This window comes from Protopterus annectens, chromosome 1.part2 (genome assembly GCF_019279795.1).
Source record: "Protopterus annectens isolate FY-2018-M chromosome 1.part2, PAN1.0, whole genome shotgun sequence".
NCBI classification, from domain to species: Eukaryota; Metazoa; Chordata; order Ceratodontiformes; family Protopteridae; genus Protopterus; species Protopterus annectens.
The window spans coordinates 569,621,042-569,639,672 of NC_056727.1; positions in this window are offsets into that span (position 1 = coordinate 569,621,042).

The window sequence follows — 18,631 nt, forward strand, 5'->3', positions numbered from 1 at the left end:
TGCAGATCCGCTGATTTTCGAACAGAGATGTTGAAAAAAAATGTAATGAAGTGTAAAGCAGGGGGGAAAGCCCCCTTGCACCCCCCATGTGGGGGGGCTGCACCCCCCACACCCCTACTTTAATATTTTAACTACAAGGTCACACTACAGTGGGGAAAGGGACCATTTTCCAATCCCCATCATAATGCAATCCATCCCAAAATGCCGAATCTGCAATGAGCAAATGTCACTGTGCATTCGCTCATTGCACATTCAAACCTTTTTGCGTTCAATGTTTGCAAACTTTGCAAACATCCTTTTGAACATTTGCTGATCGCCCGTGTGCAAAACGCACACATGAAGGTAAACCGATATTATGCAACCTAGTCTAACTCCTCCTGTCCATCCTAGCACATCCAATACTGTGTCCATTAAATATACTTTAAGAAAATCCATAAGATCAATATCATACATATACACTCTTCCATTAACCTCAGGAGTTATCCCATTCTTGTACAAACATGACGCGATTTATAACTTGAATAAAAGTGAGGACCCAAGAGCTGTTCGAGATTATGCACTGGTCCTGAATATTAGCCTACTAGCCACATTTATAGAAAAGATTCTATGCTCACAGTTAATGTAATCCAAGGCGAAATTGATTCCTACTTTAACAGCATGGTTTCAGAAAGAGTCAGTACCCTCCAGTTGTATGCTGTGTCACTGATACTATCTATTCAAATATAAGAAAAAAACTTGTTGACTGGGACTATTTATGCTGACTTAAGATGGAGTTTTGTATTAGTCAGTCATGAGAAGCTATTGGTGACCCCGGGTTTTTGGTTTTAGAGAGGGTTCTGTTGAATAGTTCACCAGTTAAATAATTCCTTGCACCTTTAAAATTGTTTCCAGCTATATTTTCTTAGAAGTTGAAACCTTTAAGGCTAGAGTTGCCCAAGGTTCTATTCTGTTATCTACATTACTCTATTTATTAACAGTATACTCTGCAACAACTGGATTAGTTGGAAGTCCTTTTCAGTACCCAAAATGATGCCCTTCAACCAGCTCTTGAGGACCAAACACAAAGGTCCTTATATTTGTGCCTTACTACAGTTACTAACACACACCCACACTACCCACTTAAACTATCATATCAGCTGCAGTTGTTTAAATGATTGCTGCTACTGTACTCATAACTATGGTACTGATCACACTCACCTGGCATCTGTAGAAGCCACACTCTTCACCACATTCTAGCAAAAGTACTCATGACCTTCTGTTGCATTTGAATGTAGTCATGTATATGGATAACATAATTTTGCTAAAAGGTAATAAAGCAAGTTATATTTATTGTATTTATTTATTTATTTGACATTTGTTAACCGGGTTAGTCCAGCTAAACAAGAAGCCCATTTTCAGTGGAGACCCAAGGAGAAAAGCTCCAGAAATTTACAGACACATTTAATTAAACAAAGATGCTGTGTCTTTTGGCTTTTCCCAGTTAGGGGTCACCACAACGGAACTCCGGTCCACTAATGATTGGTTGTTGATTTTTACATGCTGAGTTACCAGCCCTGATGCACAATCTTCAATGAAACTATGCCCATTCACACATGTCTCCACGCAGAAGATGCTCTAGCTGAGAATCGAACCAGGCAGCGTCTTACTGTGAGGTGACAACACTACCGCAGCACCACCACTGCAGTATTTAATTGAATAAAGATAAATATATTCCATCCTGTATTTTTTTACTTTTACTATGTTGTATAATTTAAATTATTTAATTGAACAAAGATAAATATAATAATTTAAATTATACAACATAGTAAAAGTAAAAAATACAGGATGGAATATGCACAAAAATTAAGTAAAATACAACTACAGAAAGAAAATAGAATGCCAACCTTACAATAGACATATGATACAAAAGAACTTATGAAAAACTTTAATAAAAATAAAGTACTGATTTATTGACAATAAATTATTAGCGATAAAGAAAGCAATATCAATTATTTCTGGCACTAATTTATACATCTAAGATGGATATAGGTACAGAGTTACTAATTTTGAGTTTAAATACCATTTGGAATGATGGTTAATATCTTCACCTCATAGATACAAGTTGCAGGGTTTGATTCTGACCCTGAACTATTGGCTAGGATTAAAATGACCCTTCAGGTTCATTGGCCTAGTATTCACCTATGAAATACACATTGCCTACTGACTCCATTAAATCCTCATACAATACAGACCATCTACAACCCACTCTGAATAAAATATAGGGCTTTATCTCCACTTTTTGTTACTGTGAGTACCACTACCAATCTTTACTGAGGGCCACCTTGCTTCCAACAACAGCCACATTTGCTGTATTGTTGTCCTTCCTTACCTTTAAACTAATTAATTTAGTCTTCTGTTTCCTGTTGTTATATAGGTTAGAAACTGCTTCATAGCACTAAGCATTTATGCACTATGAAATCAGGACCAAGAGACCCTTTCTCTAAAAGGGCCTTACTTTGGCATAATCATTATGGAAAACACATTCAGGAAAATTGCTGCAGTGACATAAAAGCAGATATTTAAACAGGCTAGAAATTCACAAAACAAAGCCATATTCAAAACTAAACCACTGGATCATTTACCAACTATACATAAATCTTAGTACCTCGAAGAAAATTAATGAATATCTATCTAAAATATTGCATTCACTGTAAATGTATGGACTTTTTCTTTTTCAGCTTTGGATACTTCTAGTATCAATAATTTTTAAAATGGTCTAGTTATAATCTATTGTTTAGTTGTGTTTTACTTGTTATAGCCATCTGTAGGTATTCTGTCAGCATTAAGCATACCATAACAAGTACAGTATTAGTTGCACATCTAGTTTTTTTTTTTTTTTTGTATAAGAGTTTAAAATGTATCTTTCTGTAAGCAGTTTATTTTTCTGTCTCTCTTTAAGCTTATGAATCATGTGTCTTGTCTCCATTTCATTTTGTATTTTTTTGTGCTTTTCTTGAATTTCCTCCCTACTTCATCATCTTCCCTTTACACTTTGAATTATAGCTTTCTGCTTCTGTTATATATGTGAGCCTTAACTGGGTAGCTCTAAAATATCCCTTCAAATCAGATAATCTTAAACCACCTTGTGCTATTGGTAGGCTCAACTTATCCCACATGACCCTTGTCCTTTTCCCCTCCCAGATAAAATCTTTATTTTTTTTTATTAATTACTGTCCACAACTTCTTCAATGGTTAGTAAAAATATGTCTGACCCCTATACAAAACTGAAGGGGCTAAAAACATTTTCACCACTTGTATTTTGATATCCACATCCATAATCAAGAGCTTCCAGTTTCTCAGTTTTTATACTATCTTTGTTTAGTCTGTTTCCACATAACCTTAGCTGCCATAACAGAATCATTTTTAATCCATACTCCTAAATAGTTTATTTTATTGTGTCTCATAAATATGGTATTGCTGGACCAATACATGTGTGAGTACATAGTTTACAACCATAGCCTTTGTTTTATCGTCTTTAATTTCATATCACAAAAAGACTTAAACCATCTCAAGATGAGAAAGATGTCCTTTTTTGGTTTTATCGGAGGATACAAAATAATATTGTCTACAAATTAAGCCAACTTTTCTTGAGTCTATACCAATTATATCCTTGAATTTCTGAGTCCTTTATTTTCTTTGACAATTGTTCGAAATATAAAGCAAATAATAAAGGAGGTGATAATCCATTAAACACGGAAGAAGTTATCAGGGACCTGGGACCCAAGTTGATGCAACACTGCTGGACAGAGGCACAGCAAACTAATGGGTATATATTTCATCCTAAGGGGTGTGTGAAAAAGCCACACACCTGGCTAGGCTAGGCTTATAAATGCCCTAGGGCAGATAGCCTAGTATGAACCTAGGTAACAGTTGCCTTGTTCCTCTGTTCAGACACAACTTATCAGAAAGGAACCCTCTCACTTTAATATGTACCTCTGATCCCTCATATATTTTCCTAATTAATCGTATTATTGTATAAAGGAATGCAAATGTTTCCATTGCCCTTCTCATAAAATCCCAGCTAACTCTGTGAAATGCTTTCTCTGCACCAAGACTTACCAACAACACTGAAATGTTCTTACATTCTGCTTCCCTCTTGATCATCATTGTCCTTTTAATGTTGTGAAATGTTTGCCTTCACTCCACAAAATCACATTGATCCATAGCTATCAATTTTGGTAACACCTTTGCTGTTCTTTTTAGTTGCTGTACATACTTTATAATCATGGTTTAAAATGAAACGAGCCTATACAATGCTGGGTCTGATGTGTCTTTACTTTCCTTAGGTATTACAGCCACCACAGCTTTCTTCCAGGATGTTGCTGGTTCCCCTCATTTTAAAATACTGTTAAACAAAACCTTTCAAATCTGTATCACTTACTTCCCTCCTGGATTCCAAACTTCCACAAGAATACCATCTAGACTTTCCCGCAAATTAATTGTATCACTGTTTTTATCTTATCTTCTCCTGTGTTAACTGTTAATTGTTGAGTCTCATCTGCCTCTAACCTTGGCATACTTACTTCTTCCATAAATATTCCAGTTTGTACTCTTTCTTGATTTCCACATTTTCTGCTTTCTACAAATTTTCATAAAATTTCCGAAATATTTCAAATACCTCTACAGGATCTATAGTTATTTTTCTTATTATAGGCTCCCAAAGTTTGATTGCAGCCCTTTCTATTTTCTGTTGCCTAAGTCATTAGTCTAAAGAGTTTTTGTGCTCAGGAGTTATTATAACAAAAGTTGCTTAACAACAATCTTTCTAGACTCAGTCATATTATCCAGATATTCCCCTTATTTCCACTTAGGCACTCTACAGTTGCTCCTCTTCTTGTTTTATAGAGTTCCCATTATTCTGCAACACTTCAACCTTTGTTAGCATCTCTAAATAATTCCGGTTACTTCTTAACTATATCCATTTTATTTCTACCCTATTTTTAAATTCCACTTTCATTTTATCTCATTCACTATCTATAACCTCCGAAAAAATTTCTATCTTCACTAATAACTCTTGAATAATTTCCACTATCCATTCTTTAATTACCTCTCTTTTTAACAGGTATGTAGGGAAGTGCCAGTGTCTCATCTTTACTCATACCTCTCAACCTGGAAACATAAAAAATCTGGACAAGGTTCATGAAAAATAGGTACAAATCTGTAAGCTGATTAACATCTAATTTGCATACACAATTATGTAACCCCACCCACTCCAATGGAATTGTGGGATACCAACTTTCAAACACAAACTGAAGAACAGACAGCCACAATATGACACCAGAGTCCCCCTGCCGGCCTGCAGCCATTCCAATGTCCCATTACCTGGCTATTTCACCCCATTTACCATAAACACTAATGTATGCTACTGCTTTACTTCTACAATGATTTGGATTTTATTTTTACATTTTACAGCACAACAATGCACAACACTAATAGACATCTGGTAAACAAAGCAATACTGTCTCACAATGAAAATAGACTTGGCATTAAAACTTCTCTGCCCTTGAAACTCGCATTCATTGAAACAGCATTGAAACCCACACCACATCCAAAGAAAATGCATCTGGCCAGTGGTGGATAAAGATTACCTTTGGGCTGTTTTCAAATCATTGGCCCCTTGCACACAAAACAAGAAACATACATGTGTTCTTTTATTTGATACACCTTCCTGACTTTATTAAATTATATTCCTTAACCTTATGACCTTGTATAATACAACACACTTGTTAGACAGAGCGCATTTTAAATTTGTTTGAACATTTTTCCAGTAGGCTGTACTGTAGGTAATGAAACAAAATGCATAAAAGTACTTCCACACCCACACTATAAATAGAACAGTAGTGTAAGCCATAGGCATCTTGCACAGTTTCTTGCACTTATTTTCAATTTCATTTTTTGGGGGGGGGCAAAGGGTCAAAAACTAGGGACACATTTTCATTTCTCAGCACAGCTCTCAACCTCTTAGCACAAAAAAACCTGGGCAAACTCACAAGTGGTGGTGGCTAGGGGCTTTAGGATCTTTTTACCCTGTAGCAAAGGTACAGGGTTTGAGCCTGAGTACCTGTAGCCACCAGGTGTATCTTCACACACACACACACACACACACACACACACACTGCATACCTGGTATTTGTAAACAGAAAAAAGCACACAGAGATTGTGTACATACCTGGTATTTGTTAACAACTCCTTTGTAAACAGAAAAAAAGCAAATAATTTTGCATGGAGCTATAGATAGGTACACTTTCAAATAAATTTATTTTAAGTTACATACCAGATTGCATGTAAGGAAGATGCTATTTTTGATAACTAACAACCCAGTATATTTAGGATAAACTCATTTTTACATGGTCCAGTATGAATTGCTTCCTGAAAAGATGATTTTAATTATCTAAAATGATTACCATTAAAATGCTTTAATGCTTTACCATATTCCATAAGGATAAATAGCTTAAGACTTGCATAAAGCTGTAATAGTTTAATTCAGCTAATTTAATTTTCTGTAGCACAGTTAATAAAACATTATTGCACTTGCCTTTTAGCTCAGTGTTAGTATCAGTTGAAAACCATAGATTTAGTATATGGGTACTCCTTAAGTAATTCACAGATCATGTAATGAACTAGAAAGGGGAAACTGGTATGCCCATTTAGTTTATATACCAATTTAATGAACACAAATGTATTGCCAGCTATCATCTCTGTGTTAAACACATAGCACCAGTAATATTCTATAAAATAGACAGTGTAATGAAACAAAGATTTTTAGCTCTTAAGCTCTTTTCCATTAAAGATCATTGTTGCTTCATTTAGACTTCATTTTCCATGATGTTTTTCACACACACACACACACACACACACACACACACACACACACACACACACACACACACACACATACAAACACACAAACACAAAAAAAATCTGCCAGTATTTAGAAATAATCCTTTCTGACCTGCGAAATCCCATTCATTCCTTCCAAAGCACACTCATTTGATGAAGCCAGAAATAATACTTTCTGACCTGCGAAATCCCATTCCTTCCTTCCTTCCAAAGCACGCTCGTTTGATGAAGGCATGAAGCCAGAAAACACTTCCAAATGACTCGGCAGAGTGTTGTTACTACTCTGTTTCTGAGCGCTTGAATCAAACACTTAACGAACCGGCAGAGCGCTCGTTTGAATAAACCGCTTGCACTTGCAGATGCAGATCATGGGGAAAGCTGGAAATGCGCCCTTGGAGCCCTTAAGCTCAATTCCGACAGGCTGATAGCCGTGACGGAGCTGACATCATCACGCACGTGATGATGTCAGCTCAACACAAAAAAACAGAGGAAAATTTAAAAATAAAATAAAAGCTAAAGCTGGGAAAAGTCGGAAATGGAGGGGTGCCACTCGGGAATCTTGGCACCCCAATAGTTGGACCCCAAAACTCGGTAAAAACCGAGTTATTCTGGATGGTTGAGAGGTATGTCTTTACTTCATTAATCTGCATTTTTATCTTAAGTTGTTATTGGCACATGATCTGAAATAGATATTGGATGTTTGTCAAAGCTTTTAATTCAATTTTCCTGTGAAATATAATTTCTGTCTCATCTAGCCCAGTTATTGTACCTTGGGGAATAATATGTAAATTCTCTCTGAGTTCCTACAACTGAATTTACGTCTTCCATACCAAATATTTTCATAAATTTCTTCAGAAATCTAACTTCCTTTGTTTTATTTTCCCTTCTAGGTCCCCCCAGTACATCCTCAATGTTGCAAATCAAATTCCAGTCCACATCTATAAGTAATATTCCCCACTGGAAGCTGATTATTTCTCCCAAAATGTTCTTAAGCTCCATAATAGCAGTTTTAAGCAGAATATAAATACGTGCCAGCGTAATCCTCCTCTCTTGTCAGTAACCCCTTACTTCCAAAAATCTACCACTGTTTTCTTTTTTCCTTTTTTATCATTACTGGAGCACCTCTAGCAATTAGTTTAAGTACCCTTTACCTTTGTCCCTGATATTCTTGTCAAGGACTGACCAAAGCCAAGGATGTTTTTATTATTATTTAGAACTTTTCAAAGATACAGCAATGAATATAGCCAAGAAATAAGATCCTTTTTGGATCATTTGCTAATCTACCTAAAAAGTATTATGCAACCAAATAATATGAGTGGTGCCACTTGAAGGTTAAATCCATTTTCTACTGCAAAATAAGTAGGTTGCAGATCAGGTCATAGCATTGTTCCATTCATTATTTGCATTGCATCAAGATAAGCACACTATGTTTGATATTGGATGGGCTGCCTTCCAATCTATGGTCAAATACCTCTTTATTTTTAAAGCAATGTGTGTATGTATGTATATATATATATATATATATATATATATATATATATATATATATATATATATCAAAACTGCAGGGTAAGACAAATTTCTTTTCTTGAAAATCACATTTCTCAGATGGAAAAATAAGCTACAACAGATTTTTGTCCAGACAAGTTTGCATTATTAACAGCTTCCTACCATGAACTAAAATCATTACATGCTTCTAATCTGTTATTTTTTGAATCTGAAATTTATACAAGATATATCACATGGGAAACATGTTCTCATGAAACAGTGAGATGAAGCTCTAACTATGTCCCAGACAACCCACTGGAAGGAGTGAGCAGAGAAGATGGAGTGGCTACTGCAAGCTCGCTCATCCTGGAAGGAGGTAGCCAGCTCTGGTTAATTGCTTGGGTGGCACAAAGTGGGAACAGTGGGTGCTACACCTGTGAAGTTCATACCTGGTCAGCATGAAATGCATAGCAGTACAAGATGGTTGTTACATATCTGGTCAGTGTGCACTACATAGCAGTACAAGATGTCTATCACATATCTGGTCAGCATGCACTGCATAGCTGTACAAGATGGATGTCACAAGCCTATTAATGACGTGTATGCAAGTAGGCATCTATCAGAAATCTGAAAAGGGAGCTGCACATAGGGATAGGAGCTCCACAGATGGGCAGTCTGCCTGACTTACTGACTGACTTGCCTTATACTAGCCAACTCTCACTTTTCATGGGGGGAGCCAGACTGACCTCTGCCATGAGAAGAGGTCAGACTGGCTAGCCTGGTCCAGAGAACAGATGAGCTTTGTCTTTTATCCTGGGGAAGGGGCAGGCCAATCCTCCACTTTGAATGGGGAAGCTGGTGTTCTCTGCCAGAGATCAAATGGGTTGTAGAATCCTTACCCTTCCTAGTGTCCCAGTGTGATCCTAGAAGGGAGGGGGCTTGGTATACCTGCCCTGTAGGCTCAGTCAAGGTTCACCAGGAGGAAGAAGAAATGGGTCAGTTAAGTGGACAATCGAAAAGAAAAATATGCCATCTGAACAGCTACCCTGTCAAAACCTTTAGCAAGTCTATTAAAATTAAAATCCCTCATGAAATCCTCCAAAGCTAGTTACGAAAATAAAATTGCCAAAGATTCCAAAGGCAACAACAAGGCATTCCATAACTATGTCAGGAATCTAAATGGCAATGCTCAGATCTGCTCTGAGCTAAAACAGAATGGCATTAAATATACTGATCCCAAGGATATTTCCAATATCCTGGCAGATCGATTCAGTGCCAACTTCACCCCCCTCTCACCCCCTAAATAGCCCATCTCAATACCGGAAGATTGCCAAATTCCGGTAATAACGGCCACACAGGTAAAAAAAAGCACTCTCCAAAGCTAAGAATACAGCATCCATGGGACCAGATGACATCCCGGGCTGTGTACTACATGAACTACAATATGTACTGGCACCTCACCTAAGTGTCATGTTTAATCATAGCCTCACCTCAGGTTTTGTGCCCACTGAGTGGCGCACAGCTATAGTTATCCCACTCCACAAGGGGGGATCCACCTTAGATCCCAGAAACTACCGTCCCATCAGTCTGACAAGCCTTATCTGCAAGTCCATGGAGCGTATTATCATGGAACTTATAAACAAAGACATTGTCAACCTTCAAAAACTGGACCCCACCCAGTTTGGGTTCGTGAAGGGACGATCTTGTCTCCTGAACTTGACTGACTTCTTCGAATCAGTCTCCAGAGCCATGGACAAGGGTAAGATGGTCCACACAGCCTATCTAGACCTTGCCAAGTCCTTTGACACCATCCCCCACTCTGGAATCATATATAAACTTACTAAGCTGGGCATTAATCCCTACATCACCCAATGGGTTGCTAACTGGCTTACTGATAAAACCCACACTGTAAAAGTAGCCGACTCCAAATCCAGCTCCAGACAAGTGACAAGTGGAGTACCTCAGGGATCAGTCCTGGGACCGCTCTTGTTTGGCATCTACTTCTCTGAAGTACAGGCCAACACTAAGGGACTCTGGATAACAAAGTTTGCAGATGACTGCAACCTGGGAGCCATTATTGAATCCCCAAATGATGTGGATACTCTACAAAAGGGCCTTACAGAAACAGATGCTTGGTGCCAGAGCCATGGGCTCAAGCTCAATGCCAAGAAATGTATAGTTATCCCCTTTGGGAAAAAACATGTATCCATGAATTACCATATAGGTGGCAGTACACTAAACACAGAAAGTTTGATAAGAGACTTAGGGACACAGGTGGACAGTGGTCTCACCTTCGATAACCACATCGCCACAACAGTCAGGAAATCCTTCTATGTGTGCACACCTCATCACTAAGGGCTTTTCATCCAGAAAAAAGGAGGTCATTGTCCCACTGTACTCATCCCTCATTAGACCCATTATAGAATACAATGCCCGTTTGGTATGTACCTCTCAAGCCATCTGCAACAACTGGAAATACCTCACTAAAAGAATCACAGGCCTAAAGCAAATGCCCTAAGCTGACCAACTTAAAAAACTCCAGCTATACTCTGTCGCATATCGTCTACTCAGAGGCGATCTTTGCTTAACATACAAGGCCATGTTAAACCCAGAGCTGTTGGACATGCTACACTTAAAGAAATCCCAATCCCCCAATCCCTCACAGCCACACGCTCCAGGGATCTAAACCTTGCCATCACAATAAACAAAACATGCTGGAGGGATAGGTTCCTGACCCAGAGACTCCCCAGACTCTGGAATAGATTGCCCATACATGTCAAGCAGAGTGCCTCTTTGGTCCTCTTCAAAAGGAACCTTGACAATTGGATGGGAGAAAGGAAATTCAACCCAGGGATCACGTCAGTCACCCTGCTAGACAGGGGTCCAGGGAAGTAAATAGTGTGGGAAGAAATAGCCAGGGAATTGTTGTGGCTAGGCTTGTATAGGCCCTAGGGCTGATAGCCTAGTACCAACCTATGAACTTAACCTATGAAAAAAACATATCCTCATTAGTAAGAGATGTCAATCTTTTTACATAAACAGAGGATACTCTTAACGCATGTAATGGAACATATAAAGAGATTTATGGTTTCAAATGTTCTCATAAAGACAGATGTCTACCTGAATTTATTAGGTTCAGACAAGGCCATGTCTTGTTTGAAATGAAGTAGTGCTCATAGACCCAATGGTTTTGATGCATTGTTTTTGAAAAAGCTCAAACAGCACTTATCTCCAATTTTGTTAAAATTATGTAATTATATCAAAAAGGAGGGTATGATATGATGTGATACATATATTAACCAGACAAGAGCATTTGTTATCCTTAAACCAAATTTTTACCATCATTTAATTAAAATCTATCATCCTATGTAACCAATTAATATAGATATTAAGACTTATTCAACGATTTTGGCTAAAATATTTCACCTTGTTACAAATCAAAGCATTTTAAAATTTCAGCTGAGTTTCATGGAATCAAGTCAGAGCCAGGATAAAAATTTCATGTTAGAAGCAATCTTATATCATAAAATGAGGGCTCTAGGACTATTGAACAAAAGTTCAATAGTCCGAATACACAATAACCGAACGCACTTTAACGAAAGCGCTTTCACCAAAAAAGTGCTTTCATTAAAGTGCGTTAGAAAAACAATCTTCTTTTAAGCAGGGGGCAAGCCCCCCTGCATCCCCCGTGTGGGGAGCTGTGACCCCCATACCCCTCCTACTTTAATATTCTCACTCCCCAGTCACACTACAGTGGGGAAAAGGGAATTTTCCCTTATCCACACCGTTGTGTGACTGGCACAACGAGCATACTTATCTGAAAGTGCTGCTTCGGTGAACAGCACTTTCGGTTAAGTATGTTCGGTGATTTCTGCTTCGGCAGAAAGTGCCATCGGGGATCTGTACTGATCTCAATATGAGATGCGATGTAGTATTGCCTGTTCAGGAATAATTTAATAAAATATGTTTAAGAACTTAAATAATGACACCTTGCATGAATGGGATTCATTTTTAGTACCCATGAATATCTTCCAGGAAACAGGAGTCTCAAGGCAGAATTCCTCTCATAAAGAGTCAGTACTAAATGGAACCAACTTCCTTTATTTGTGGATTGTCAAAATAGCAAATGAATTTAAGGACAATCGAGATAAAGATGTCTAAAACTTTGAGATTTCTCTTTAAAACTGCATGATGCAGACTCCACAATGACCTTTTTGAGGGAATCAGATGCTGTAACTACAACACTGTAAGTTTGCCATCATGACTGGAGATGCAACTGAAGAAGTCTTTTGACAGAAGTTCTGCAGGTTCTGTGTCATACCTGAAATATAAGGCATATGAGCAGAAGTAGTTTTGTTTGAAAGAGAAAATCATCTCAAGAGAGTTAATCTCTAGCACTGGTGAGATAAAGGGGGTGAAACCACAGCAAAAATCACAATATTGTTATAAGCTCTAGATAGACATGGTAACAGACCTGGGTGAATATCATACCTGACTGCACTGCCAATCAACTGATGATGTAAGAAAATTAATGCATGATGCTATGCCTCCCGGATACGATAAGGTGTTGCTTGGCCCTGGTGAACCTGCTTGACGGTGATAATTATACGGTCACTGAAAGGCATCTCCTTGTCAAGACTGAGTCTGACATTTAATATTGTCCACAAAAGAAATGGGCATGCCATCCTTGGAAGCAAGCTAGGCAGCAAGGACAAAACTATGTATCTTTGGATTTTGAACATTCTTATAACAGACCACGGTTAGATAACCAGATCAGCAGGAAGTATGCAGACACCTGCAGATCAGGCTGAGCTTTGCATACCATACAGGCAAGACTAATCAATGCAAACCCATCAATATACAGGAAGAATATGGACTTACCAAAGGAAAGCCAAAACCAATTCACAGGTAGCAAAAATAAAAAAAAATACATATAGCCATTGATAAAGGGCCCAAGACTAATACCTTAAGATATTTTAGCTGTAAAAGGTTAGAGATTGTTATAGCAGATTCCCACCTGACAATCTGAATACAATTATAAGAACAACTCTAAACTACACATCTGGGGTTAGTAGCCCCAGACATCAGTCTAGCCAACAAAGGAGACTGTCCAGCTGTGTCAAAAGTCTGTGTAAAATCAAGAAACATGGTCCCAATCATGCTACCTTTCTTCAGAGAAGGCAAATCCATGTTGTGGTTCAGACAGAAGGGATAGCATAAGTATATAGGATATGAGCTGGCACTGGCAACTTTCTCCAATACTTTTGCTATAGGACAAATAGCCATTACCTTAGTTAGGCTCACCACCCATGTGGATAGGAATAACAACTGGGGATTTCCCTAACCAAGGTATATTTCAATCCAGATACTATAGTTAGTAAGATGGTTAATGGCCTTTGTGATAGAAGTTACCATCTATATAAATTTAGGTGGAAAACCATCCACTGAAGGAGTATCATTCTTCTTGCCTTTGGACAGAAGCTTAAATACATGCTTTAGGCTGGCAGGCTACAAAATGAAAACAGAGTGTGGGTGGTTACACTGAGCAGTTATGCCTTGAGCAAGATTCTAAACAAAATGAGATATTCCAACAAAATGTTGACTAAGGTTTTGTGCAACAACATAATGTGAAAGGCCAGCAATAGGTGTCTACATTTTTCGGTTGTCCATCCCATCATAGCATTAATACAGGCCAAAGTGCACTAGTTTGTGTTTGTGTTTATTAAGTAAAAACCTTTCCCAAGACCCCTCCCCTACATTCTTTTACTTCCAACTCCATAAACAGTTTCCAAAATAACAGCCCTCCTAGAGCTTATTTAGGGAAAGAGTCCTTAGATGCCTTTCTTTAACTTTTTGTCAGAAGGCTTTATCTCAGGATATGGCTTAAAAAGATATGTTCACCATCTCCATTTCTCACTAGTTAGATCACAGCTCTGTCTGTCCACACAGTCCAACCCCAGATAACATTACTTATTCCAATCTGAGCTCATTTTACAGGAGTTTCCAACAGCCACCGAACAAGACTACAAATTATTTTTAGCAACTCATCTGATGTTAGTCCTTTATCTGTCCATCCTTATCTAAGAAGCTAGCTTTTCTTCCTGCATATTCCAGTTCCCAGGTCACCCCTACCTTGTACCTCTAGATGTATTGGTCCCATCTTTGCATGCTACATTCCTTGTATCAATGTCATTTGAACATGCAGCCTCAATGTTCTCCCAGTACTTTAGTTCAGGGGGCCAAAGTCTGTTACTTAGGTCAGCAGAAGCAGCCAAATCCACCCAGGTCACCGAATTATATTTTGCATCTGTTAGTGAAGAATGGCCTCACACTAGGTTTTTTCCTCTCCTTCTTGTTTTTCTGAGGAGCCCACCACTACAGGCACTGAAGCTAAAGAGGTGTCCCCTCTACTCCAGCACCATTATTATTATTATTATTATTATTCGCTGTCCTACTGACTGAGTACCATGTGCTGCTAGAACAATGCTTGACTCATTATCCAAACATTCACAGCCTTCTGACTAGGCTTCTCTGCTTCTCAACTCACATTAAAAACAAAAAAAATGCAGTTACTGTATTTCCCCATAATTACAAGAATGTCAGGGTACAGTTGCAAAAGCTGTTGCCCCATCCTGCCTCAGCTGCTTGACCACCACATCATTATAAGCTTTTCACCTCTTGCATAACCAGATGAAAAAATTCTCAGTGCAGAGTACCTACTGAACAGCTCTTATTCTTTTCAACTCTTAATATCTTTCTAAGAAGCTACTGTTTTGCCTTGTAATAAAGAAACTTACAGATCACATGCTTGAGGTGGTGAGACCCCAGAACTCCCTTGCCTATCCTCTATGCCCTGCTGATCAGGAAATCTAAACATACAGTTTTCTACCAAAGTGACTCCATCCAAAATGGCAACTACATTACAACCTTAATGCATTCAGGGAGGCCCATACCCTTATTTTCATCCTTTTCAGGATACATTGGCATGGTAGATTCATAACCCAACATATCCTTCATCTGTGGCACAAGCTTCCACTACATGTTAAGCACAGTAGCACCCTTTTCAGTTGAGTTTTTATCATCACTTAATCTTCATTAACTTACTAATGTCTTTTAAGTTCTACTTCTCTGACTTGAACTGCTATACCATGAATTTGGCTATAAGACAGCAAAACAGCAGCTGCATAGTCCTTCTTCAGGCGGTTTACAAACTGCTGTACTCCCCTGAGGCCTTCTTTCAGACATGCCTGTCTGCTCATCATGCCAGACAACATCACAAGTACTCTGCCCAATTTTGCATTGATTATATCTATAATTTTGCTAATGGCATCCTGATCTGGAATATCAACATCACCAGAGCTACCATTTAATTTTTCATTAGCCCTGCTTATCATTCCTGAGGCAATGAATCAAATTGCTAGGCAGCCACCTCGATCTGGTTCATCCGCAAAGGTGTGTGTGTGTGTGTGTGTGTGTGTGTGTGTGTGTGTGTGTGTGTGTGTGTGTGTGTGTGTGTGTGTGTGTGTGTGTGTGTGTGTGTGTGTGTGTGTGTGTGTGTGTGTGTGTGTGTGTGTGTGTGTGTGTGTGTGTGTGTGTGTGTGTGTGTGTGTGTGTGTGTGTGTGTGTGTGTGTGTGTGTGTGTGTGTGTGTGTGTGTGTGTGTGTGTGTGTGTGTGTGTGTGTGTGTGTGTGTGTGTGTGTGTGTGTGTGTGTGTGTGTGTGTGTGTAACTCTACACTTTGGTATTGGATGTCTAAAATAATTATGTGGGTACCAACCATGGCACTACAACACTGGATTACATTTGGAGTGATAAGCAGTTAGCTTATCTCAGTCGTGGTACTGTTTTGTAAGATTTTATATCTAGCATTGCATATTCCAGTCTGGGCTCATTTTCCAGAAGGAGAGTCCAATAACAACAGAACAGGAACACAAATTATTTTTAGCAACTCATCCAATATTATTCCCTCATCTATCCATCCTTACCTAAGAAGCAAGCTTTTCCTCCTGCATGTTCCAGTTCCCAGGTCACTGTAATGAGCTGAATTGTTTTCCTTTGTTGAAGAGACAAGTAGAGGTCACATGTCACTGTACAGATGATATTATTTTTTATTGAAATTGGGTGTTCTCTTGTGCATAGGTTACCAAGAAATACTCTAAGCAAAGGGTCTCATATAGTTAGAGGTCCTTTAATGCTGTGTATGCTGGGAATAGGTCTCCACTAAGAAGTCAATAAATACTGAGAAGTGAATGACTAGCTGTCGGTTTTAATACTAAGTCAGGCCTTGAAGCCATTTGATTATCTTTGAGAGGAATATTTGTGCCTATTTTTTGACTGCCCAGTTTCTTTGGGAGGAATTCCCTGTATGTTTATTGGCTGGCTGTTGCGGTGTAGACCCTTACACAGTTTATATATATGGGAGGGGGGTTACTTAGTTAATTGCTTTTCAGTGCTGGACTGCTGATGATATTCTAATACATAATCCAAACAAGACAAACATAGATACATTGGTGTGATAGATTCATAACCCAACATATCCTTCATCTGCGGTACAAGCTTCCACTACATGTTAAGCACAGTAGCACCCTTGTCACCTTCAAGGTATACCTAGCCTAGGTAATTGGATGGTCAGCCTAAGATTCTCTCTGTCTGTCTCTTTCTCTCTCTCTCTCTCTCTGTCACTTCTGGTCTATCTTGTCTTGCACTCCTTGAGGCTAAACAGAAATTCTGAATATTTTTCTGGCTATGTTTGAAATGGTCTACAGACCAGTTTGCCTAGTACTTACCTATGAACCTATGGACTACAGAAAGGAAGAGAGGACAGCAAAGTCCTTTTCTATCTGGGTTCTAACTCATTCAATATACTACAAGGACTTTGTTGGCATCCTAGGACTAGGTCTTCTGTTTCCCAGCCTCTGGTGAAGTAGAGACTTCCACATGACAGCTGACTGAGCTTGGGTTCCATTGAAGGATTAAAGTGCCTATTTTTTACTGGACAGCTTATTTGGGGGCATTGGTTGTATTTTGATTTGCCAGATTCTGGGAGGCCAAATATTACAGACTTTAAATGCACAGAGTTCTACTCAATTTGGCACACTGCAATGTTATTCCTACTGAGTTAACTGTGCACTTATGAGCTTTGTCTACACAGGCAATGCATCTCTTACATCCTTGTTGTAGATCATATGCATTTCACTGCCTTCTGTCTTACTTTAGTTGTAATATTGTAATTGATTTTACTGTTTTCTTATTACATACCATGAAATCATTGTCTCCTTTTTAACTTATTAACTTACTGACTGCATTTCAACCCGTATTATAATTGAAATTAGCACTGTTGTTCTGCTAACTATAGTGATGAGTAAAACTGCACTGTTGCACCTTGTTGTTGCATTGCTGTTCATTACTGGCAGTATCTAAGTAATATTGCATTATTGCTAATACACTTTCATGTAATTTTGCATTGTTGATCATTTACTGATACTGGGTAAACAGAAACCAAATCAGCTTATCTCGGTTACTGATTGCAAGGCCATTGCTGGGGTGGAGCATAAACTATGAGAGGGCATGACTGCCATTGTAGAAATTATGCTCAATACTTTGTCAATGAAACTCTTAGTCATGACACCCACAAAAGGCTCAGATGTTCTGGACATATTACTCACTAACATGAGAGAGTAAAATCAGGCCATAAATCAGTCTTCTTTGATGTAAGCATAAGACCAGATAGCCCGTCAAGCTCAAAAATGCTTAAGAATTTTTCAAGGACAGATTACTTCCTACTAAGTGATGGTATAAGAGGTTTCAAAGCCCCCTCAAATGCAGATAACACTGACTCCTATACAGAGGTGTACACCAATGCTCTGTATAACCACTTAAGCAGTTGTATACAATCAGCTGTGCCTGACCAAATTAAAACCATGTCTTGCTGAAAAAACAAGCCACCCTGGTGAACCCCTAGTATAAATAGGCTGTACAACAACAGAAAGAAACTATTGTCTAAGAATAAGAGGGAGCTGGCTCAGCAGAGGAAGAAATCCATCTCTAGCTTAAACAAACTAATTAGAGATCTTGTCAAGTCCTCCAAAGCTAATTACGAAGTAAAAATAGCTTCTTTAGTTAAGGATAATCACAAGGCATTCTTTAACTATGTCCAAAATCTAAAAGGGAATACCCAGCTATGCATTGAACTGGTTGTGGATAGCACCACCTATACTCAACCAGAGGTAATTGCCAACCTGCTAGCTGAAAGATTTGGAGCAAAC